The sequence below is a fragment of the Dendrobates tinctorius genome, unplaced genomic scaffold (assembly GCF_039654945.1).
Source record: "Dendrobates tinctorius isolate UK_male_01 unplaced genomic scaffold, ASM3965494v1 ptg000111l, whole genome shotgun sequence".
Lineage (NCBI taxonomy): Eukaryota > Metazoa > Chordata > Amphibia > Anura > Dendrobatidae > Dendrobates > Dendrobates tinctorius.
In genome coordinates this window covers 12,358,449-12,384,866 of record NW_027361779.1, presented here as the reverse complement: position 1 = coordinate 12,384,866, position 26,418 = coordinate 12,358,449, and the positions used below count along the sequence as shown (strand labels likewise).

General features: G+C 45.3%; 1 long non-coding RNA gene across 1 annotated transcript; it reads left to right on the top strand.

The window, feature by feature from the left end:
* Nucleotides 1-18,294: 18,294 nt before the first annotated feature.
* Nucleotides 18,295-21,180, top strand: LOC141100837 (uncharacterized). The gene is made up of 2 exons (XR_012234797.1): nucleotides 18,295-18,554; nucleotides 19,163-21,180. It is a non-coding gene; the product is annotated as an uncharacterized lncRNA (long non-coding RNA).
* The last annotated feature ends 5,238 nt before the right edge of the window (nucleotides 21,181-26,418 follow it).

Genomic DNA, 26,418 nt, shown 5'->3' with positions numbered 1-26,418 from the left:
GGCTTAAACTTAGGAGAAGCCACCTTCATAGCAATATTTTTTGATGATAACCACACCATATCACCAACCTTAAACTGGGGACCAATGGTCCTATGTCGGTTGGAAAACCGCTGGGCCTTTTCCTGGGAGAGAGATAACTTATCCACCACTTGGTCCCAGATCTGGTGCATTCTCTCCACCACAGTGTCAACACCTGGGCAGGCAGAGGGCTCCACCTGCCCTGAAGAAAATCGAGGATGAAACCCAAAGTTACAAAAAAAAGGTGACATCAAAGTGGCAGAACTAGCTCTATTATTTAAAGCAAATTCGGCCATGGGCAAAAATGAAACCCAATCATCCTGATCAGCAGAAATAAAACATCTCAAATATGACTCCAAGGTCTGGTTTGTTCTCTCTGTCTGCCCATTGGTCTGAGGGTGAAAAGCAGAGGAGAAGGACAACTGAATTCCCAGCCTGGAACAGAAAGTTCTCCAAAATCTAGACACAAACTGGACTCCTCTGTCAGATACAATGTTCTCAGGAATCCCGTGCAAACGAACCACCTGTTGTAAAAACAGGGGCACCAACTCAGAGGAAGACGGCAACTTAGGGAGTGGTACAAGATGAACCATCTTAGAGAACCTATCACAAATCACCCAAATAACAGTCGTTCTTTGAGAGACAGGCATATTAGAGATGAAATCCATTGAAATATGGGTCCATGGCCTCTTGGGGACAGGCAAAGGCATCAACAACCCACTAGAGTGAGAACACGATTTAGACTGGGAGCACGTCCCATAGGACTGCACAAAATTCCTGACATCACGAGACAAGGAGGGCCACCAAAAAAACCGACTCACCAGATCTCTAGTACCAAAAATACCTGGATGACCAGCCAAAGCAGAGCAATGAACTTCAGACATCACTCTCTTCTTCCACTGGTCAGGAACATACAACTTTCCACTGGGACAACGCTCAGGTTTGTCCTCCTGGAACTCTTCCAGAGCACGTCTCAAATCGGGCGAGATGGCAGAAAGAACTACCCCTTCGCCTAAGATGGTAGCAGGCTTGGTCACCACAGGAGAATCAGCAAAGAAGCTCCTAGAGAGGGCGTCTGCCTTGACATTCTTCGTTCCAGGAAGAAAAGAAACCACAAAATCAAAACGTGTAAAAAACAAGGCCCACCTAGCCTGTCTAGGGTTCAAGCGCTTAGCCGACTCTAGGTAAATCAAATTCTTGTGGTCAGTGAGGACCACGACTTGATGCTTAGCTCCCTCCAACCAATGTCTCCACTCCTCAAATGCCCATTTCATGGCCAACAGTTCCCTATTCCCCACATCATAGTTACGTTCAGATGGAGAGAACTTTTGGGAAAAGAAAGCACAGGGATTCATTTTAGATGTTACAGGGTCCTTTTGGGTTAAAACAGCTCTTGCACCAATCTCAGAAGCATCCAACCTCTACCTGGAATGGAAGTGAGACATCAGGTTGCCGCAAAACCGGGGCGGAGGTGAATCTTCGCTTCAGCTCCTGAAAGGAAGAAACAGCCTCCGGAGACCAATTTAACACATCAGCACCCTTCTTAGTCAAATCAGTCAATGGCTTGGCAATACTAGAAAATTTTGCTATAAATTTCCGATAAAAATTAGCAAAACCCAAAAACTTCTGGAGGGCCTTCAATGAAGTGGGCTGAACCCAATCGTAAATGGCCTGTACCTTGGCCGGGTCCATTTCAATAGTTGACGGGGACAAAATAAATCCCAAAAAAGAAATCCTCTGTACTCCAAAAAGGCATTTCGATCCTTTGACATACAGGGAATTCTCCCTCAAGATCCGGAACACAGTCCGAATATGTTCCACATGAGAATCCCAATCCTTGGAGAAGATCAAAATATCATCCAGATAGATAATCAAAAATTTATCGACAAAATCTCAGAAAATATCGTTCATGAAGCACTGGAAGACAGAAGGGGCATTAGTGAGCCCAAAAGGCATCACCAGGTACTCAAAATGTCCCTCCGGAGTATTAAACGCCGTCTTCCATTCATCCCCATGCTTAATGCGAATAAGATTATACGCCCCCCTGAGGTCAAGCTTGGTAAACCAGCAAGCACCTTTAACTCTGGAGAATAGATCAGAAATCAGGGGTAACGGATACTGATATTTAACAGTAATTTTGTTGAGGGCACGATAATCAATACAAGGTCTTAATGATCCATCCTTTTTGGCTGCAAAAAAAAACCCAGCACCTAAGAGTGACGAGGATGGTCTAATATGACCCTTCTCCAATGCCTCCTTAATATAGGATCGCATAGCCTCGTGCTCGGGTACAGATAAATTGAAGAGCCGACCCTTGGGAAATTTACACCCCGGGCTCAGTTCAATTGCACAGTCATAACTCCTATGAGGAGGCAGAGACGCAGACTCATTCTCACTAAATACATCATAATAGTCCGCCAAATAATCAGGAACATCATGCGACTGAGGAGAGGTGGAAAACACCGGAGCCTCACTAAAGGCACACCGACAACCCCAACTCACCACAGACACAGATTTCCAATCCAAAACTGGATTATGAATTTGTAACCAGGGAAACCCCAGAACAATAGTATCATGCAGATTATGCAACACCAAAAATCTGCAATTTTCTTGATGGTCTGGGGCGACCCGCATTACCACCTGGGTCCAAAACTGAGGTTTATTTTTAGCCAAAGGAGTAGCATCAATCCCCCTCAGAGGGATAGGCGTTTGCAGAGGTGTCATCGGAAATCCACAACGTTTAGCAAAATCCAAGTCCATTAGGTTTAGGGCTGCTCCCGAATCCACAAAAGCCTTGGCGGAGAATGTGGACAGGGAGCAGATCAGAGTAATAGCCAGAAGAAACTTAGGTTGAACACCCCCAACAGAAAACGTGTGTGCAAAGCGTTTCTCTCGTTTAGGACAGACAGAAATAATATGCGAGGCATTTCCACAGAAAAAACACAACTTATTACGCCTTCTGAACTCCTGACGCTGCTCTCTGGAAAAAACTCTATCACATTGCATAGGTTCAGACATTTGTTCAACAGGTGGCAACACCTCTCGTGCAGCTTTGCCTTCGCGCAAACGCCGATCAGCCTGAATGGCTAATGACATAGAATCGTCAAGACCAGAGGGAACAGGAAATCCCACAATAGTATCTTTTACGGCTTCTGACAACCCCTTCCGAAAGAGAGCAGCCAAGGCATTATCATTCCAGGTAGTAAGTACTGCCCACTTTCGGAATTTTTGACAGTACAATTCTGCAGAATCACGACCCTGGTTCAATGCCAGCAGGGTCTTTTCAGCCTGATCAATGGCATTAGGTTCGTCATACAACAACCCCAAGGCCTGAAAAAATGCGTTCACATTAGTCAGAATAGGATCATCTGGTTTCAAAGAAAACGCCCAATCCTGGGGATCGCCACGCAGCAAAGAGATGACAATTTTAACCTGCTGCGCGGAGCTCCCTGACGAGTTAGGCTTCAAGGCAAAAAATAATTTACAATTATTTTTGAAATTCAAAAATTTATACCGATCCCCTAAAAATACATCAGGCGTAGGAATCTTTGGTTCAGCAGCATGTGAATGAGCAAGGTAGGCGGAAATTCCCTGCACTTCCGCAGCGAGCTGCTCCACACGATCAGACAATTGCTTTATCTCCATTGAGAGAAAAAAAAATTCCCCCTACGGCCTCAGAGATATAGAGGAAAAAATATACACACTTTTTTTTTTTTTTTTTTTCTTACAATTCTTTCCTGCTATTGAGTACCCTAGGATCTGCGGTATGGCGGGTGATTCTGTTATGAATGAGTCACCGTAGGAGGCAAAAACAGAAATACAAACTAAGTCCAGAAAACCAGAGAAGTTGGCAACTATCAGATTGCAGACCCCTGAACCTATCAACACAACTAGCAGTAGCCGTGGGGGGTTCCTACGATGCCCTATAATGATAATCAGGCTCACTACCTTTCTTTACCAGAAGAGGGAGTTCCTCGGGCCTCAGTAATGAAGGGGAAAATGAACTCACAACAGACTGGCGTTCTATGGCCTAAACCCTGTAGTAGAGATCATACGAGAGGCGATGGCTGACGTGCATACTGATCTGAAGGAAAAGATGGCCGAGCGGACCAGGATAGAGCTAGCCAAGATGGAGATGGCAGAGCGGACCAAAGTGGAGCTGGCCAAGATGGAGATGGCAGAGCGGAGAGAGGAGAGCAAGCGAGCAAGGGGAGCTCTGGCCTTCGACCAGGTACCTTCAACAGTAAGCCACAAAAAGATCCAGTATAATGCCTTCCGACAGTTGGGGGAGGCAGAGGAAGACATTGATGGTTTTCTGCAGGACTTTGAGCGGCAGTGTGCCCTTCATCAAGTGAAGCCGGAGTATTGGGTTCAGATTGTGGCCAGCAAGCTGACAGGCCGGGCAGCGGACGCCTATCGCACGGTACCTGATGAGGACTGTATGGACTATGAGCGGATCAAAGAAGTGATCTTGGCCCTGTATTCGCTGACACCAGAGGCCTACCGCCAAAAGTTCCGTGGACTTATAAAACATGTAACCGATACCCACGCTGAATGGGCCTGTAAATTACGGCGGTCACTGCTACAGTGGGTACAAGGGAGCCAAGCAACCACTAAGGAGGATGTCCTCCAGCTCTTCCTGTTAGAACGATTCTTTAATGGACTAAACCCCGAGACACAGGAATGGCTTCGGGACAGGCGGCCAACGACTATTGAGGAAGTCGCTCATCTGGCCGATAAACATCATGATGCCAGGAGGCCGCAGTTGTCCGGATCAAAGGTGGTCACTAGGGGCCCGCCCATGGACCTGGAGGGCCCCAAACCAGCGAAGATTGTAGGGGGACCAGCTAGAAACCTGGCCTACCACAGTCCCCCTGGGGCGCGATGCCACACCTGTCGTCAGCTGGGCCACCTGCAAAGACAATGCCCCAACCAGACTCAGCATACCCAGTGGCCAAAGGCGGGAACAGCTATCTTCAGCCGGTCTGCTGTACAGTGCTACCAAGGCGAAACTGACCCGGCATTGGGGGCTACAATTAACCAAGGGGTGGAAGAGATGGAGGAAGTGCTGCATGAAGTAGACCCCGTGCAGGCAGCCCGGGCAGATAATCGACAACAGCATCGACAGGTCTTGTGGGTTAATGGGAAACGTGTGCAGGGACTAAGAGATTCCGGGGCAACTTTGACCCTTGTGAAGCCTCAACTCGTCCGGGACCAAGAGAAGAAGGACCGGACAGTGGCAGTCCGTGTAGCGGGGGGAGCTATACATCGACTACCCACTGCCAGGATTCACCTGAACTGGGGAGTCGGGGATGGCCTTGTTGAGGTCGGCTTGATGGAGGATTTGCCTGCAGGCGTCTTGCTGGGAAACGACTTGGGGCCCATGTTGTCTGCATTCTCGGTGGCCCCTCTGGCTGAGACCTATCCTGTGACCACCCGGAGACAAGCTCGAGCTGCGGAGGCGGAATCACACTCAGAGGAGGCCCAGGTAAGACATCTCAGCCCTGCACGTATTCCCATAGCAGACACATTTCTTGGGCCACCCCAGATGAAATTAAGAGGGAGTTACTTGAGGATCCTTCATTAGAGGGATATCGTGGGAAGGCACAGGAGGGGAGAGGAGTACTGGAAGGGGAACAGTATGTATGGAAGCAGGGACTCCTCTACCGGATCACAGGGCAGCACCACACAGGGACGAGCCCCACTATAAAACAACAGCTGGTAGTTCCCAAGAAGTATAGGCAGGAGTCACTGCGAATCTCTCATGATATACCCTTGGCCTGGCAATTCGGCGTCAGTCACACCAGGCATCGTCTGACACAAAACTTCTTTTGGCCGGGGGTAACCTATGATGTTCGTCAGTACTGCCAGACCTGTGACAGTGGTCAGCGCATTGGCAAGAGGGGGAATCGATGCAAGGCCAAATTACGCCCCCTCCCCATTGTGGAAGAACCATTTAGCCGAGTAGCGGTCAATCTAATAGGGCCATTAGCCAAACCCAGTCCATCCGGGAAAAAGTATATATTGACAGTGGTAGATTATGCCACATGGTATCCAGAGGCGGTTGCATTACCTAACATACTGGCAGAGACGGTGGCAGCCGCCCTGCTCCAGGTTTTCTCACGGGTTGGATTTCCCCGGGAGATTATCTCGGATCAGGGTACCCAGTTTACAGCAGAGGTGACCAACCAACTGTGGAAGCTGTGCGGCGTAAAGTCCATTAGATGCACCCCATACCAACCGCAAACCAATGGGTTGTGTGAACGCTTTAACGGGACATTAAAACAGCTCATTGGGACTTTTACCAGGACCTACAGGGACTGGGAGAAATTCTTGCCACACCTCCTGTTTGCCTATCGGAAGGTGCCCCAAGAATCCACGGGGTTCTCCCCGTTCGAGCAGGTATACGGTTGACGGGTAAGGGGACCCCTAGACTTAGTGCTGAAACACTGGGAAGGGGAGGGCCTCATAGAAGGGGTACCTATTGTACCCTATGTGTTAGAATTCCAGGACCGCCTACAGGAGCTGACCCAGGTTGTACGTGAGAACCTGCAGGCGACACAGTGACACCAGCGCGTATGGTACGATCGGAGGGCCAGAGAGCGCACTTTGGAAATAGGACAGAAGGTCCTGGTGTTAGAGCCCACTAAGCAGAATAAGTTTCTAGCTGCATGGCAGGGGCCCTACCAGGTAGTGGGGAAAATAGTCGACACAACCTATAATGTCGCCGATGGTGACGACCCCAGGGTTATCCGCATGTTCCACGTGAATATGCTGAAGCCCTACCGGGAGCGCCCTGGAGAGGTAGTGGCCATCTGTGCACCTGAAGCAGAGGATTTAGCTGGACTTCCCTTGCCGGATGTCTTAGGGGAAAGGACTCAGTCTAAAACATGGGACCAGGTACACTTGGGTGAAGACCTAGGCCCCCGGGAGAGACAGCAGGCGGAGGCGTTGTTGAGGCTGCGACAGAGGATGTTTTCAGAGAGACCGGGGTACATTCGCTTGGCACAACACAAGGTTGAGACCCAGGATCAGAAACCCCTGCGACAAAACCCCTTCCGCGTCCCTGAGTTTGTACGAGAGGGGATGTGACAAGAGATACAAGAGATGTTGCGTTTAGGGGTCATTGAAGAGTCAGATAGTCCCTGGGCATCCCCCGTAGTGTTAGTGCCCAAGAAGGATGGGACTACACGGTTTTGTGTAGACTATCGTAAGCTCAATGAGAAAACAGTGACGGATGAATACCCCATGCCGCGTGTGGATGAGTTGTTAGACCGGCTGGCGGGGGCAAAGTATTTTACCACCATCGATCTATGCAAAGGCTACTGGCAGATTCCCCTTAGTCCTCACGCTATTCCCAAGTCGGCATTTTTCACCCCGTTCGGCTTATAACAGTTTCGAGTTATGCCATTGGGGATGAAGAATGCCCTGGCGACCTTCCAAAGGCTGGCTGACTGGCTTCTGGATGGTCTCCAGGACTATGCTTGTGCCTACCTGGATGACATCGCCATCTACAGTGCAACATGGGAAGAGCATCTAAATCACCTAGAGACAGTATTGGACAGGATCCACCAGGCTGGAATCACCCTGAACCCAAACAAGAGTCACATGGGCAAAGCAGAGGTTCAGTATTTAGGGCATTGGGTGGGAAGTGGGAAACAGCGACCAGAACCAGCCAAGATTGAGGCCACAGCCAAATGGCCCATCCCTAAAACCCAGGTCATGGCGTTTCTAGGGACAGCGGGGTATTACAGGAAATTTGTTCCCAATTACAGCAGCGTAGCCAAGCCCATCACTGATCTGACCCGTAAAAACCTCCCCCGCCAGGTAACCTGGACCTCAGAGTGTGAGGAAGCCTTCCGCCAACTAAAGGACGCCCTCACCAATACCTCTGTATTGGCCACACCCGATCCAACTAAACGTTTCCTTGTTCACACAGACGCTTCTATGTTTGGATTGGGGGCAGTACTGAGCCAAGTCGGGCCGGACGGCGAAGAACACCCGGTAGCTTACCTGAGTCGGAAACTACTGCCCAGTGAAGTAAGCTATGCTGCCATCGAGAAGGAGTGCCTGGCGGTAGTATGGGCACTCAAGAAGTTGCAACCATATTTGTATGGACGACAGTTTTCCCTCCTAACGAACCATAATCCCCTAGTCTGGCTTAATCGGGTCTCCGGAGACAACGCCAGATTGCTGCGGTGGAGTTTAGCCCTACAACCTCTGGACTTCACCATCCACCACAGACCCAGCAAACAAAATGGTAACAACTATGGACTAAGTCGACAAACGGAACTTGTACCAACCCCCATAAACTTCGGTCATCCTCAAACCGATCCGTTGAGGATCAGACTGTGTATGCCGATCGCGTCGCTGAAAAGGGGAGCCATGTTACGTGTTACAGAACCACTCAGCACCCAGAATATGTTGTGCAGTTATATATATGTATAATAGGTTCTATGTGAGATGCATGTCCCTAATGCATCAGCCCACAGGCTGCGCCCCTGGGCAGAGGGGACACGATATTCTCCTTTTGTCCGCCCTCCCCCCACCTTTGTAATTCCCACAGTAAACATCGACAGGCTCCGGCCACCTGCGACTTTTGTAATGCATGTCTGGCCTGCCGCTTTTCTATTGGCCTGCCCTCTGTATCTGTGTGATATATTCTGTGTCCTGTGAGTAAAGTGTTGTCAGACTGGAAATATGTGGAGAAGCAGTGATCTTTTATATGCGCCCATGTAACCAAGGAATTCAAGCCAGCGTCATTCATTCAGACTCCAGCCAACGCAGAGCGGACCTCCGAAAACACGGGGTGGTACTGAAAGAGGTACCCCAGCTTGGGTAGACCCTGTTACAAAACATAATGGTAATATGTGGCAAGGAACTGGTAGAAGACCCATATAGTTCCCCCACTTAGTATAAGGACACACTGATAAGTGTGGAGTACTCCCAACAAAATGCAGAACACCAGAAAAATGGAGTAGCCATAAACCACAGACAAAGAGATTTATATATATCATAGAAAATACATCTTTATTACATTAAAATATCAACCATTTATAATACATGATGTAATTTAGAGGTGCAATCCAGATTAAACAAACAGCAAGGGATCACGGCAATAAATTCAATTAAGGCAAAGAAAGGGCAGAGGTGCAAGTATACAGATACTAGTGTACAAGGTACTGATAAATATTGCAATAGGCCCAAATGATTATATTAAAACACCAAGCACCAGCTATGCAATAAAGAATACACCAACTGCAGGTAAGTGTCTAATGAGAACACCGGGATTAATACCCATAGTGACTAATACGCATGTTAGCACTTACCCATAATGCCAATATTATGAAGGTGAATGCCTCGCCGGTGCCCCCGATGCGCGTTTCGCAACAGCTTTATCCCCTTGAGTCTTCAGTGCAGGCTTCTGGTCAGGAGCAAGCCCTTTCCTAGTGTCCTTCACCCACACCAAAAGTGAAGGATGCGGCAGCACACACTTCAGATTACTCCATGGAGCTCTTTTCACATACCATGCCTGGGTTAATTAAAAATGGGGCCCATCATATACTGGAGCATTCCAAATGGGGGACATCAGACAATGGAGCAGCATTTACGGCGCTCATTATACACTGGAGCATTAGAAATGGAGCCCATCATATATGGAGCATTATTTGGGCCCATAAGACACTGGAGCATCATCCATGGGGCCCATCATATACTGGAGCATTCTAAATGGGGCAGATCAGACACTGGAGCAGCATCTATGGGGCACATTATACACTGGAGCATTACAAATGGGGCCCATTATCTATGGAGCATTATTTGGGCCCATAAGACACTGGAGAATCATCCATGGGGCCCATCATATACTGGAGCATTCTAAATGGGGCACATCAGACACTGGAGCAGCATCTATGGGGCACATTATACACTGGACCATTACAAATGAGACCCATTATATATGGAGCATTATTTGGGCCCATAAGACACTGGAGCATCATTATTGGGGCCCATCATATACTGGAGCATTCTAAATGGGGAAGATCAGACACTGGAGCAGCATCTATGGGGCAAATTATACACTGGAGCATTACAAATGGGGCCCATTATATATGGAGCATTATTTGGGCCCATAAGACACTGGAGCATCATCCATGGGGCCCATCATATACTGGAGCATTCTAAATGGGCAGATCAGACACTGGAGCAGCATCTATTGGGCACATTATACACTGGACCATTGCAAATGGGGCCCATTATGTATGGAGCATTATTTGGGCCCATAAGACACTGGAACATCATCCATGGGGCCCATCATATACTGGAGCATTCTAAATGGGGCAAATAAGACAATAGAGCAGCATCTAAGGGGCACATTATACACTGGAGCATTACAAATGGGGCCCATTATATATGGAACATTATTTGGGCCCATAACACACTGGAGCATCATCCATGGGGACCATCATATACTAGCATTATGTGGAGCTCATCATATACTTTATAGAACATTATATGTGACCAATTAGTCTGTATGGAGAAATATATGGGGCTCATTATTCTGTATGGCGCACAATGTGATGGCCATAATACTGTATGGAGTAATATACTGTCCTTTTTAAGAGCTATTGTACAATTTAAAATAGATCAGTCATGTCATATAAGCAGTGAAGTATTTGTCATTGTACTATACCTATATTTCTGTACCGTATCGGAGCATCATGAGTTGTGGTATGTGTTAAAGGGGCGCGCTGACACTCTTTGGCCCAGGGCACACGAAAACCTGGAGCCCACCCTATCCCCCCACAACTTTAGCCAAATAACCCCCAGTTTTCAATGCATAACTTTTATTATGAAGTAAATTAAGGTTGACAAGCTTCAGTAATAAGAATTGATGTTTTTGGCATAAAAATGGGCACTGTAGGTGTGTTTACTGTCATCCACTCCCTGCTGACTTTGCTTCTCCATTGACTTGCATTGGGTTTCGTGTTTCAGTCAGCCTCCGACTTTTCGCTATACACTGTGTGCAGAATTATTAGGCAAATGAGTATTTTGATCACATCATCCTTTTTATGCATGTTGTCCTACTCCAAGCTGTATAGACTTGAAAGCCAACTGCCAATTATGTAAATCTGGTGATTTGCATCTCTGTAATGAGGAGGGGTGTGGTCTAATTACATCAACACCCTATAGAAGGTGTGCTTAATTATTAGGCAACTTCCTTTCTTTTGGCAAAATGGGTCAGAAGAAAGATATGACGGACTCTGAAAAGTCAAAAATTGTGAGATGTCTTGCAGAGGGATGCAGCAGTCTTGAAATTGCCAAACTTTTGAAGCGTGATCACCGAACAATCAAGCGTTTCATGGCAAATATCCAACAGGGTCGCAAGAAGCGTGTTGATAAAAAAGACGCAAAATAACTGCCCATGAATTGAGGAAAATCAAGCGTCAAGCTGCCAAGATGCCATTTGCCACCAGTTTTGCCATATTTCAGAGCTGCAACGTTACTGGAGTATCAAAAAGCATAAGGTGTGCCATACTCAGGGACATGGCCAAGGTAAGGAAGGCTGAAAAATGACCACCTTTGAACAAGAAACATAAGATAAAACATCAAGACTGGGCCAAGAAATATCTTAAGACTGATTTTTCTAAGGTTTTATGGACTGATGAAATAAGAGTGACTCTTGATGGCCAGATGGATGGGCCAGAGGCTGAATCAGTTAAGGGCAGAGAGCTTCACTCCGACTCAGGCACCAGCAAGGTGGAGGTGGGGTACTGGTATGGGCTGGTATCATCAAAGATGAACTTGTAGGACCTTTTCGGGTTGAGAATGGAGTGAAGCTCAACTCCCACACCTACTGCCAGTTTCTGGAAGACACCTTCTTCAAGAAGTGGCACAGGAAGAAGTCGGTATTGTTCAAAAAAAACATGATTTTCATGTAGGACAATGCTCCATCACATACATCCAAATACTCCACAGTGTGGCTGGCCAGTAAAGGTCTAAAAGAAGAAAAAATAATGACATGGCCCCCTTGTTCACCTGATCTGAGCCCCATAGAGAACCTGTGGTCCCTCATAAAATGTGAGATCTACAGGGAGTGAAAACATTACACCTCTCCGAACAGTGTCTGGAAGGCTGTGGTGGCTGCTGCACGCAATGTTGATCGTAAACAGATCAAGCAACTGACAGAATCTATGGATGGAAGGCTTTTGAGTGTCATCGTAAAGAAAGGTGGCTATATTGGTCACTGATATTTTTTTTGTTTTTTGAATGTCAGAAATATTTATTTCTAAATTTTGTGTTGTTATATTGGTTTACCTGGTGAAAATAAACAAGTGAGATCGGTATATATTTGGTTTTTATTAAGTTACCTAATAATTATGCACAGGAATAGTTACCTGAAAAAACAGATATCCTCCTAAGATAGCCAATTCTAAAAAAAAAACACTCCAACTTCCAAAAATATTAAGCTTTGATATTTATGAGTCTTTTGGGTTGATTAAGAACATTGTTGTTGTTCAATAATAAAAAGAATCCTCTCAAATACAACTTGCCTAATAATTCTGCACGCAGTGTAGTCGGCCGATTTCGTTCGACCCGACTTTTGCGAAAGTCGGGTTTCATGAAACCCGACTTGACCCTAAAAAAGGCAAAGTCACTCATCTCTAATTCGGAACAATGTTAGGGTATGTGCACATGTTGTGGATTCAGCTGCAGATCCGCAGCGTATTTGGCCCTGCGGATCCGCAGCAGATTCTGCTGCATTGTACAGTACCTTTAAAGTCAATGGAAAATGAAAAACACAGTGCATACACGCAGCATGTCAATTCTTTGTGCGGAATCTGCAGCAGTTTGACACCTGCTCCATTATAGAAATCCGCAGGTGTAAAAACGCAGTCGAAATCAGCAGGCTAATCCGCAATAAATCCACAAGTAAAACGCAGGTTATTTGACCTGCGGATTTACCTGTGGATTTAGCCAAATCCGCATGGAAAAATCTGCAGTAAAATCCGTGACGTGTGCACACACCCTGATTGTATCATTGTGTGTTCATCTGCACTTTTTTTCCCAGCATGCTGCGATTGTAATCGGAAATCAAATCGCATTCAGAGATAGAAGTCAGTGAATGTGAGAAAAAACAAATCGCCCAGCACTTGGACCATGTGAGTGCCGTCCAATTTTTACACACCGATGTCCTTTGAAAAGATGGCAATTGATCTGCCGTTTACAGTAAAATCACAGTGTCAAGGTGAAAATATATTTTCTTATATAACTTTTATATTTTTATACTGTGAAACAATAAGTTTTTCCTAATTGCTTGCTAATGCAAATGTAACTGTATTAAAGATGGCTGCCAGTGTTCACTTTCACTTAAATTCAGTGTCTAAAGAGTTAAGTTAAGTTTCATTTCTCCTAAAAAAGATAACTCAGGAATGTGAAGAAGGAGTAACCATCGGGAGATGTTTTGACGAATCAGAGAGAGACTGGACACTAGATGTATACTGCATAAACCCCGCCTAATGCACGCCTTCCCCTAACACTCAATATAGTATTGTGTATTTGTAAATAAAGCCAGTTGTTGTACTGCTCCTGACAGGTGTGGATGCAGGACATTAGCTAAGACTGAATCAGCTGCGTGTCTGAGTCATTCTTAATCGGTACCAGATGTTTTGCGCTCGCACAATGATTTGGAATGACTGGTGAATGAGGATTCATTGTCGTTTACGACCCCGACAATTTGGAGCCCAACGGGGGGCGTGGACAGTGATCCGAGGCTCCTCTGGACCCATGCTTGGATGTCTGTGGATGATACCTGTAGTGGCTGACCTCGAGGACTGATCACCCTCCAAAACACGGTAAGTGAGATCATATACACTGTATGTGTCACACTTGCTAGTGTCTCAGCCGTTATTGGTTTGTCTGTGGTCTCCTTGGGTCTGAGGGGTGACCGGTCGAGTGGTGAGACTGAGTGCGATCCTGTGCCACGCTCTGAACCAGCAACTGAAAGACGTCGCATTCTGCGCGTCCTCGTGTACACCACACCTCCTCCACCGGTCATTGTACTCCATTCAACCACCCTACCCGTGACTATTGTCTAGTAGTGAAGTGGAGTGATAAATTGAGCTAGTTGCAGATTGTGGGGCAACCTAGAGGAAGGGATAGGAGACGCAGCCTCTGTGATATTGTACCAGCTAGGTAATTAAGAAGGCCCGAGAAGGGACCACCTGTATTTCTGTGGAGGGCTCTCACTAGGAGACCGCCTCCCGACTGTTGGAATATCGTGGCAGGATAATCTGTTAATCACTGCTGTTCAAGGTTAGGGAAAGGAAATATTGAGCGCGAGGCTCTTTTCCTAGTACGTCGAACGTGAGGCTCCGTACTGTGGAACATCAGTGTTGATATCGCTACCAGTGGTTTTTCTGCAGAGAACCATAGTATTCTGTAAGAGTCATGCTGCGTATCTTAAAGCAGAAGAAGTCTGTGCCCCACAAGTTAGATGAGGATGCTGTGGAGGTCAAGGCAATAGTAGCGTCACGGGAAGGCAAGAAGGCAGTCAAGAATGTTGAGAGATTGTATAAGCATGTAGGATTGCCCTCATCAGGGAGATTACAGCCGGCTATGTGGCATAATCTCATAGAGAACAAACGAGGCATGTTGAAAGATAAAGGATTGTTAGAACAAGCACAAGCTCATCTGCGAGTTGCGCGAGGCTTGAAGAATGAAGGATGGAAAGAGATTGATGGGGAACAGTCAGGGAAAGATACCTGAAGAAGGAGACCGGTTATGTGATATAATTGAGGATAGATATGGAAGTAGTGCAGCAAAGAACCTGGAAAAAGTATTAATCAAATCCAAAGTGCAAGATAGGCAGGCTGTGTGAATCCTTGTATATATGTCTATGAGAACCTCTGAATAAGATGAGAGATGAGTAAAAAAAAAAAAAAAAAAAATCAGTGAATGAGCACGTATGAATGAATCATCACACATCGTTTTTGTGTCAAGAGATTTGTGACCTTTCTAGTTGTGGTGGAATCCCGGACAGATGCGTTATAGATATTTCAAATCTACATCTGAGACTGAATGAATTGAGTAATGATATAGTTCGTGTTATATGTGGCATTACATTGTAAAGTTTCCTGAATGCATTTGGCCAGAAAAAGGGCAAGGCATGGTTAATCTCATTATACAGTTATCTGCTCTTACAGTGAAATCCCGTGATTTTGAGTTTCTTTGTAGAAATTGATTTTGATAAGTCTAAAGAACTACAGAATTCTGTGAAGGACGACGCTGCATTCTGACGGGAGGGGTGAAGGATGGAGCTGCGTAGTTTCTTCTCCCTTCGCTCTTATCTCTGCTGAGTGTGAGTTGTGCTCAAAATTCTCTGTAATTCTATCCGTAAGGTACAAGCTGAAAGATTTGTGCATTTTAAAGCAACAGTACTTAATTGAAGATTGGAAGTTAAAAGTAAGATATGGTGCCTAATTTAGAAGGGAATTGTAAGTGATTGCTTGGTCATTAATGTGTTTGAACCTGCTTCTAGTTGTGTGATTGATTTGTATAGCAAATTGTGTCAAATTACAAAAGACAGAGAAGGAAGGAAGCAGTAAAACAAGTGGGACAAATATTGAAAAAGGCAAAAATACCAGAGTGTGAATGTTTGGATGTACAAAAAGGCACAGACAAGGGAAGAAAATAGCAAGTGAATAAATGATGCTTGAGAATGTGCAGCAGTGTGGAAGGTGTATTATGAATGTTTGATTGACAAAGTGTAATCAGAGACCCAGACAAAACAGATGGACTTGTAAACACTGTGGTCAGACTCAGACAAATCCAGACTGAATAGCTACTTGTGTGACCTGTGCTACTGACCTAAGAGAATTGCACTAAATCCTATCCAGACAAGATCATAAGAAGCTGACATAATAGTGTGGATAGTGGGGACATTGGCCCTTGAGGAGTAAGCTGACAGTAGACATCAGACGGCCAACCCCATCAGGACCTAGAAGTGTGACTAGAATAAGAAAGATACAGGTGTATTATCCCTGGAGCCCCTCTGACCAGCTAGCTTTGCTGAAGCAGCTGCCTGCCCCTGAAGACCAACCATTCCCGTTTTACAGACACATAAAGGAAGTACAGCAGACATATAAGTGTACCTGGGCAGACCTAGAGAGGTTGGTGAGTTTAAAGGCAGGTGACGCACTAGATCATATAATTAAGACACACAGATGTGACAAAGAATCAGGCTTGGGGCATGGATGATAAATCTGCACGATCTGGGGAGACGTACTGTGAGTCACTAAGACAATGGGCTGCAGTGGAACAATCAGAGCAGTCTGTACTCCTGACTAATGTGACACAGCAAAGAGGAGAGAGAGTAGAGATATACCTTGGACGGTTACAGCTGAAATGGGCAGACATGGGGTACATTTGCATAAATCCACTTGATGTTAGAATACTGGTGGATGCATTCATTGACGGTATGAACAAAGACTTATGAGACGCAGTACAGACAGCCAGACCTGAATGGAGACATGTAGATCCGAAAGACCTCCTTAAGGTAGCTAAAGAAATTGAGCAAACAAGGACAATAAAACGACCTGTCATGTATGCTGGAGCACAAGGAAAAAAGTGGAGACGTAATAGGAAAGGCATGTGAGATGACACTGACGTTTCTTTTGACAATCTATTCCCCACATGACATCCATGCCATACTCCTACAAGTTCAACCAAAACATCTGTCTATGGCCAGACAGCTCCGACTTGAGTGTGCTCTACTAATTCCTGAGTATGTCACTCCTCAAAAGATGTAACGTTCTGAATCCAGCCACCCTCCTGCCTGTGGATTCAGAAAAGGGGGAATTGGTGACCGTATTGGCAAGTGAGGAAGGATACTTTGACATGACGCATGAACATGTCTGCATAGAACTGATGAGTCAGGAGACAGTTGGGTTTGCACACATTCATGAAAAACCTGTTCCTAATGCAGACATTGAGTTTCTTTTTTGTAGATGGCCCCAGATACCACCAGGATGGACGATTCTACACTGGATATGCAGTAGTATCCTCACATGAGGTAATCCGAGCGGAACCACTCTCTCCTCACATGTCGGCGCAGGAGGCAGAGTTGAAGGCACTCACTGAGGCGTGTAGAGCCGCTGCAGGTAAAGTCGCTAATATTTTCACAGATTCGAAGCCCATTAAAAATGCAGAGCTGGTGAAACAATTGATGGAGGCATTGATGTTACCAGTCCAGGTTGGCATTGTCAAGGTAAAAGCACACACAAAGGTGACTCCGTGGAGGTAGAGGGCAATAGAAGGGCGAACGAGGCTGCTAAAATAGCACAAGGCGGCCTAGAGAGAGCAGTGGACGGTGGCGGGGAGTCAGCGTATTCCAGCCACATTGGGTCTAGATGTCCTGAAATCCCTCCAGCAAAAGGCTGCCCAAACAGAGAAGGTACACCGAGGGAGACTGGGAGCTGAGCTGAACTCAAATGGAGTATGGGAGAATAAGGATAAAATGTGCCCACCAAAGTCCCTGTTCCCAATCATGGCGCAAGCAGCACATGGCCCCAATCACACCTCAAAAAGTCACATGTGTGCCATGGTAGATGCCTTCTGGATCGCTCCTGGCTTCAGTTGCGCAGCCGCGAAACTTGTACAATCATGCCTCATCTGTGCACAGCACAACCCAGGTAAAACAGTAAAAGTCCCTAAGAAAGCGACACCTAGGCCTCTCTACCCGTTTCAGAGACGGCAGATTGACGACATACAGCTACCAAGGTAGGAGTGTATGCAAATATCCTAGTATGTGTAGATCTCTTCTCTGGATGGCCAGAGGCCTACCCGGTGAAAACGGCTACAGCTCGAGCCACTGCAAAGAAACTGGTGATGGAACTAGTACCACGATTCGGTGTCCCTGAAACAATTGAATCAGACAGAGGTACACACTTTACTGCTGAGGTAATGCAAAATGTAATGCAAATGATAGGTGTAGAACAGGCATTTCATACACCCTACCACCCACAAGAGTTCAGGGAAGGTAGAGAGAATGAACGGGACACTGAAATTGAAAATACAGAAAACCATGGAGCAGACCCATAAACCATGGCCAGAGTGTCTCCCATTAGCATTATTCTCAGTAAGGTACACACCCACGGGGAAAACTAAACTGTCACCCTTCGAGATACTGTTTGGAAGACCACCGAACACAGGGTTGTACTACCCACAGGTCTTAACACTCAAAGTGGATAATTTGACAAGTTACTGTATGTAATCCAGTTACAAAAGCATTTAACTCAAATGCATTCTCTAGTTTTCTCTTCCATTCCAGATCCAGATAGTGTGGAAGGAACTCACTGTCTACAATCTGGTGATTACGTATATGTCAAGAAACACTCCAGAAAGACCCTTGAACCCTGATATCAAGGACCTTACCAAGTACTCCTAACAACGCCTACTTCTGTTAAGTTGGAAGGACGACCAACCTGGATCCACGCATCGCATTGCAAACTAGCCACAGGAGTTAACAAAGCATAAGAGTGCATAATGTTTTGGTTTGGTTTTGTTGCATTATCTGTAATAATGGTAGCTGCGTGGGACAATCTAAATTCTCCAATGTCCTTGAATAATAAGTTTATACAACATCATGAAAAAATACTAAATGATTGGTCAAAAGACACTCAGTCTCCAGCAGATTGCTGGATCTGCACACATTCACCAATATCGGCCACTAGTATTCCGTTCCTTGTTATTCCTGTGCCACCCGAGGAATTATTTGCCTGGACCAGTTGTTCTGATACACTCGCTAATAATGCCACAAATAATGTGAAGTTATGGAACACAACTGTTGGAATACCTATTGTGGGATGGGTAGGATACCCTTGGTGGCAGGGTAATCTTTCAGGAAGTAACACATACCTTCAATATCTGGCATATAAAGGGGGGGCTTGGGTACCCAGGAATAGAACTCGATTAACCTACCTGGGGCAAATTCCAATGTATGGCCTACAAGTTAGTTTTAATGTAACTTCCCACTCTACTGATGCCTTCAAACCAATACTGCTAGAAAGAAGGTTGCATAACACGTCCTGGAAGTATTCCAATTTATTTCCCCAGGGCAATAATGAAACTTGTTTTAATATTTCAGGTAATATACCTTGCAACGAGTCATCTGGATATGAGAAAGGAACTCCCACCTGTAGAAATCCCGATGTAGGGTATTGTAGCCCTTTAGGACAACTTCCAAATTGGTGTATGCTTCAGAATGTATCTGCGTTCATAGATTTAGTTCATAGACTGGTATTACAACATTCAGCCCTATGGGACCTACCTAGTGACATGTTCTGGGTATGTGGAGACAATGCATATAAATGGTTGCCAGTAGGGGTAAAAGGTGCTTGTACTCTGGGTCGTTTGACTCCAGCTACCTTTGTTATTCCGAATGACCAGTTGAATGCTCAGAGCATACCTAAACACCACTGCCTGTGTCATGAATTTGTTGAAAGGTTTGAAGCCCACTGATTGCCCAGATTACGTCCCACTAATTCATAAGGAACCCAAACTAAAGGTCCCAGGAGAAGTAACTGTATTAGCTGACAATTACACCTGCTATAATTCCCACGACACCACAGGTACACCAGTAGGGATCTTCGAGACAGGTTTCTGCAAAGAGAATAGTTCTCTAGATACTGACTTGTTAATCAAACATACACAATATATGTATGACATTTATTGGTTATGTGGAGATGGTAAGCTCCGTCCTAGGTTGCCAAATGCCTGGACAGGCCAATGCACCCTTGTTAAACTAGCTATGCAGTTCAAGATTCTACCCTGGGATCCAAAGATACCTGATGAACCTACCAGGAAAACGAGAAGCCTCGATCAGCTCCATATGAGTTATGAAGAAGATCCACTAGTATATATATTGATGCTATTGGAGTGCCAAGGGGGGTGCCTGACCAATTTAAAGCCCAGAACCAGATCTATGCTGGCTTTGCTTCTATAATCCCACAGGGGCAGATTAATAAAAATGTTGAATGGATCAATTACATATATTACAGTGAACAAAGGTTTGTCAATTTCAGCCAAGATGCCTTCCAAGGTATAGTTGAAGAATTGGGCCCTAACACTAGAATGACACTCCAAAATCGACTGGCCCTTGATATGATATTAGCTGAGAAAGGAGGAGTTTGTGGGATGGTGGGAGAGGAGTGTTGTACCTATATCCCTCAGAACTCTGGAGTGAATGGAAAAACCATGATAGCCCTTAAAAAGATAACTGGGTTAGCAGCAGAATTGAAAACTAATGCTGGAGTAGACACATCTTTCTTTTCCGGCTGGTTGGGTGGACTCAAGGGATTCCTTCAACAAGCTTGTATAGTACTGATTGCCCTCCTTGTAATTGGATCAATAACTCTTTGTTGTGTTATTCCCTTGTATAAAAAGGTTATTGCCAAAGCAACTCCGACTGGCACCTTCCTCAATCAAGAAGTAGACCCACCAGAGTACGATGGTACTGATCTAGGGAAGATCCCTAAGTATATTCCCCTCAAGAGAGTAGACAAAACCCCCCATTCTCAGATGATGTTAAGAGACTTAGTTTAGGGACAGCGGGAGAACTCCATGTGAGGTTAGTGAAGGGTTCAGCTGCCTGGAGGCCTCTCGCTAGGGGAGAGCTTCTGAGGTGTCTGGATGAAGAAATCCACCTCCCCTTTTCCCATCACATGGACAGTCTCGAAGGATCTTTCATTAAGGGAAAAACTTAGTGTTTAGGGGGGATTGTCAAGGTGAAAATATATTTTCTTATATAACTTTTATATTTTTATACTGTGAAACAATAAGTTTTTCCTAATTGCTTGCTAATGCAAATGTAACTGTATTAAAGATGGCTGCCAGTGTTCACTTTCACTTAAATTCAGTGTCTAAAGAGTTAAGTTAAGTTTCATTTCTCCTAAAAAAGATAACTCAGGAATGTGAAGAAGGAGTAACCATCGGGAGACGTTTTGACGAATCAGAGAGAGACTGGACACTAGATGTATACTGCATAAACCCCGCCTAATGCACGCCTTCCCCTAACACTCAATATAGTATTGTGTATTTGTAAATAAAGCCAGTTGTTGTACTGCTCCTGACAGGTGTGGATGCAGGACATTAGCTAAGACTGAATCAGCTGCGTGTCTGAGTCATTCTTAATCGGTACCAGATGTTTTGCGCTCGCACAATGATTTGGAATGACTGGTGAATGAGGATTCATTGTCGTTTACGACCCCGACAACAGCAAGACCAGACAGAATAGAACAGAATAGTTGTATACACATAGAATAGATAGATATAAAGATGTCAAACACATACCGTATATACTCGCGTATAAGCCGAGATTTTCAGCCCAACTTTTTGGGCTGAAAGTCCCCTTCTCGGCTTATACGCGAGTCATATACCGGGGATGGGATCGAACGGGGAGGGGGTGCGGGGGTGTCGGAGATCATACTCACCTCTCCTGGCATGTCTCTGCAGCCCCCCGTGCTTGTTCCATGTTCGGCATGCTGTTCATCCTGCTTTCAGCGGTCACGTGGTACCGCTCATTACCCTCATGAATATGCGCATATGTAATGAGTGGCACCATGTGACCGCAGAAAGCAGGAAGAACAGCGCCAAGAAGATGGAACAAGCATGGGCGGCTGCAGACATGCCAGGAGAGGTGAGTATAACGGGGGAGCCATATTCACCTGTCCCCCGTTCCACCCCTGCACGTCGCTCTGCTGTCTTGCTTCCTCTGGCAGTGAGGTTCAGGTCAGAGGGCGCCATGACGTAGTTAGCAGGCGCCCTCTGCCTGAACAGTCATTGCAGGGCCGGCAACGCTGATGAGCAGCAGCTGCAGCAGCGACAAGGTGAGTATATAGGTTTTTTTTTCTTTAATTGAGGCAGCGACAGCAGCATTGTAAGGGGCCACTAATCACCGTGCAGCATTGTAAGGGGGCACTAATCACTGTGCAGCATTACAAGGGGCCACTAATCACTGTGCAGCATTATATGGGGCCACCAATCACTGTGCAGCATTATATGGGGCATATGTTATTATGGAGCATGTTATAGGGCCACCATTATTCACTGTGCAGCATTATTAGGCATATTTTTGTATGGAGCATCTTATGGAGCCCATCATGAACTTTATGGAGCATTATATGGGGCCATCATGAACTTTATGGAGCATCTTATGGGGCCCATTTTATTTTTGAAATTTATCAGTAGCTTCGGCATTTTCCACCCTAGGCTTATACGCAAGTCAATACGTTTTCCCAGTTTTTTGTGACAAAATTAGGAGGGTCGGCTTATACACGGGTCGGCTTATACATGAGAATATATGGTATATATTACAGTGATTGTGTAGCTTACTGTACATGTTTTTTTACTAAACTATTTTCTGAAAAAAATGGCGTGGGTTCCAGTGTAATTTTCATAACCTGGGTATCAAGCTGGGTAGAAAACCAGAGTAAATATATAATTTAAGCTTTCCTCCAGTTACCGTATATGCTTGAGTATAAGCCGAGATTTTCAGCCAAATTTTTAAGGCTTAAAGTGCCCCCTATCAGATTATACTCGAGTCATATATGCCAGGGGGTCGGCAGAGGAGGGGGAGCATTGGTGTCAGATCATAATCACCCCCTCCTGGCACGGTCTCTGCAGCCCCTGCTTCTCCCATGGTCTTCGGCACCTGTTTTCAGCGGTCACGTGGTACCGCTCATTAAAGTCTTGAATATGTGCATATTCAGAAGAGAGTTTAAAATCACTCATGGCAAAATGGAAAAGCTTTTTACTTAAACATTATGCAAACAGAGAACTTCAGGGAATAGCGAAACCCTTTGAACAGACCAGTTGGTACATATTGGAGGACATGGGTGGAACATTGGGGAAGTTGAAAATAGCTGATCTGAATGTTGATGGAATAGGTGGTAGGGACACTGGTTAAGAAGTAATATAAATTATGGATGCAAACTAAATATTCTGTAACAGTTTGGGATTAAGAAGATGTACAAAAAGAAAGGAGAGGTGTACACAAGAAATATACAACTATTTCCTTTATGTCTGGGAAGAGGGAAGGTAGGGGGGAGTTTATGTGTTGTTTATTCTGTATTTCGACCTTATAAATTGTAATGTGATAATCAAAAACTGAAATTAGGAATCTGTAAGCTAAGAAAATGTTTTTGAATGTACAATTCCATATATATGTTAAAAATCAATAAAAATTATTGTTTAAAAATAATCAAAATGGAAGAATTTTTCTGGCTTCTGAAAAGAAGTTCAAATCGGGTTATTATGAGTTAAGCTGTGTTACCTGCTCTGTGAAGCTTTCGCTGGACAAACGCCTGTCAATTGCACAACTGACCAACAAACCTTTCTGCGATCCAAGCAGACTCAAAATTTCCTCATCTGTGCCAGGCCTAAAAGCAGCCAAAGCATCAGCACAAGCTACAATATCTTTGACATGATGGACTAGATGTTTTATCTATCATTATTAGTGATGAGCTAACGTGCTCCCCACTGCTTGATACATAATCAAGCATCGGGGTGCTTGGGTATACTTGTTACTTGATGGATTATAGTGGGTGCTTGAGCGCCATATTGGATTCTATCATTACTTTGGTTGGCTGGCTGCATTGCATCATTGGGTCTTATATAAGACCCAGTGACAGGATATTCTGCACACTTTTCTCTTGAAGCAGTTCAAGAAGAGTTGTTCTAGGAAGGAGAGCATAGATTAGAGCAGTCATATAGACAGTGTTTAAATGCTATTGCATTACTTGCATGCCGCTGTTACACCATTAAAACAAAAGTTCTTTTCAGGGCTACAGCGCTGGTCACCTGGGACACCATTATTGGCACCCCTTCATTTTTTTCATAGACTGTGCAATATCTTCAGAAAAAAATGTATCATTGTTATATTCTCAGGATTTTTCAATTTGTGATCCAAAGCAATGCAACAAAATTGCAACATGCAAGTTGAAAATCAAAGAGAATAAATAGCATGTGCAGCAATAAAGGCGCCACTAATTAATATTTGGTTGTACACACTTTGGCAATGATGACAGCTTCCAAACATTTCTTGTAGCCATCTAAAAGCTTCTTGAACTTCTCAGCTGGCATTTTCTTCCACTCCTCATAGGCAGTTTGTTCAAGCTCTTGAATGTTTGCAGAGTTCTTTATCCCAATGGCAGATTTCAGCTCACCCCAAGATTTTCAATGGGATCAATGTCAGGACTCATTGCTGGCCATTTTTAAAGAGTCAATTTTTTCTTTTTCAACGACTCCTGTGTACTTTTAGATAATAATAATAATAATAATCTTTATTTACATAGCGCCAACATATTCCACAGCGCTTTACAGTTTAACAGTTTCAAAACACAAGTCATACATAACAACGTTAACAATACAGGAATTAAAGTAAAATAAGACGACCCTGCTCGTGAGAGCTTGCAATCTACAATGAGGTGGGGGAGATACAAAGTACAGGTGTGTATTTACAATGATGTATTTACTATGATGGTCCAGCAATCTTGAGAAGGTGAGGGACAGAGATAGTGAGTGGGCTACAAACTCACACTTGCACAAAAAATGACTGATTAGTGAACGTGATAGGCTGCTCTGAATAGATGTGTTTTGAGAGAGCGCTTAAAACTGTGCAAAGTGTGGATAGTCCTAATTTCTTGTGGTAGAGCATTCCAGAGGATTGGCGCAGTGCAGGAAAAGTCTTGGAGTCGGGAGTTAGTCGAAATTCTTTTGCAGAGCGCAGCGGTCAGCAAGGCAGATAGACAGAAATGAGGGAGGAGATGTAGGGGGGTGCTGCACTGTGGAGAGCTTTGTGGGTGAGAACAAGTACTTTGAATTGGACCCTATAATGAATGGGCAGCCAATGTAAGGACTGGCGGAGCGGTTGCGTCCGAGTACCGATTAGCCAGGTAGATGACCCTGGCTGCTGCATTAAGTATGGACTAGAGAGGGGAAAGTCGAGTAGCAGGGAGGCCAATTAATAGAGCGTTGCAGTAATCCAGGCGGGAGTGGATCAATGCTATGGTGAGGGTTTTTGTTGTTTCCATGGTGAGAAAAGGGCGAATTCTGAAGATGTTCTTTAGGTGTAGGTGGCAAGAGCAGGCAAGACATTGTATATGGGATGTGAAGGAGAGGTTGGTGTCAAACATAACACCCAGACAGCGTGCCTGCTGCCGGGGTGTTATTATGGTGCCAACCACGGAGAGGGAAATGTCAGATTTAGGGAGGTTAGTAGATGTGGGAGCAGAAGAAGTTCAGTTTTTGAGAGGTTAAGTTTCAGATAGAGAGCGGACATGACGTTGGAGACTGCGCACAGACAGTCACTGGCGTTCTGTAGTATAGTGGGGGTAAGGTCAGGGGATGACGTATATAGTTGTGTATCATCAGCATAAAGATGGTACTGAAAGCCAAATCTGCTGATGGTCTGTCCAATTGGGGCCGTGTAGAGAGAGAAGAGAAGGGGGCCAAGGACTGAGCCCTGAAGTACCCCGACAGCGAGAGGAAGAGGAGATGACGTGGAGCCAGCGAACAAAACACTGAAGGAGCAGTCAGAGAGATAGGAAGAGAACCAGGAGAGAGCAGTGTCCTTAATGCCTAGTGACTGGAGCCTATGGAATAGGAGACGGTGCTCAACAGTGTCGAAAGCGGCAGAAAGGTCGAGAAAAATGAGCAGAGAGTGTTCACCGTTATGTTTTGCTGTCAGAAGGTCATTGGTCACTTTGATGAGTGCAGTTTCAGTCGAATGTAGGGGTCGGAAGCCAGACTGTGAAGGGTCTAGGAGGGAGTGAGTGGAGAGGTAACGGGTAAGGCGGCAGTAGACTAGGCGCTCCAAGAGTTTAGAGATGAAGGGGAGATTGGAGACTGGTCTGTAGTTGTCTGCACAGGATGGGTCGAGAGCAGGTTTCTTTAATAATGGAATAATGATAGAGTGTTTGAAGGAGGATGGGAAAATGCCTGAGGAGAGGGAGAGATTAAAGATTGTAGTTAGGTGAGTTGTGATGACTGGAGAGAGAGACTGGAGGAGTTGTGAGGGAATGGGGTCGGTAGTGCATGTAGTTGGGCGAGAAGAAGAGAGGAGTCTGGAGGCTTCTTCTTCTGTGATGGGATCAAATGTGGAAAGTGAGCCAGGGGAGATGCAGGAAGGGATGTGAGTCACAGCACTTGGTGGTTGGGAGCGGATTTCCAGACGGATATTATCTATTTTCTCTATAAAATGGGAGGCCAGGTTCTGAGGGTGAGGGGCGCTACCTGGTCAAGGGTGGTTGTAAGAGTGTTGTTGTAGTGATGAACAGCCAGATCAGGACAGGAAAAAGAGGAGATTGGGGACAGCGAAGATTGTAGGGAGTCTGAAAGTGTTTG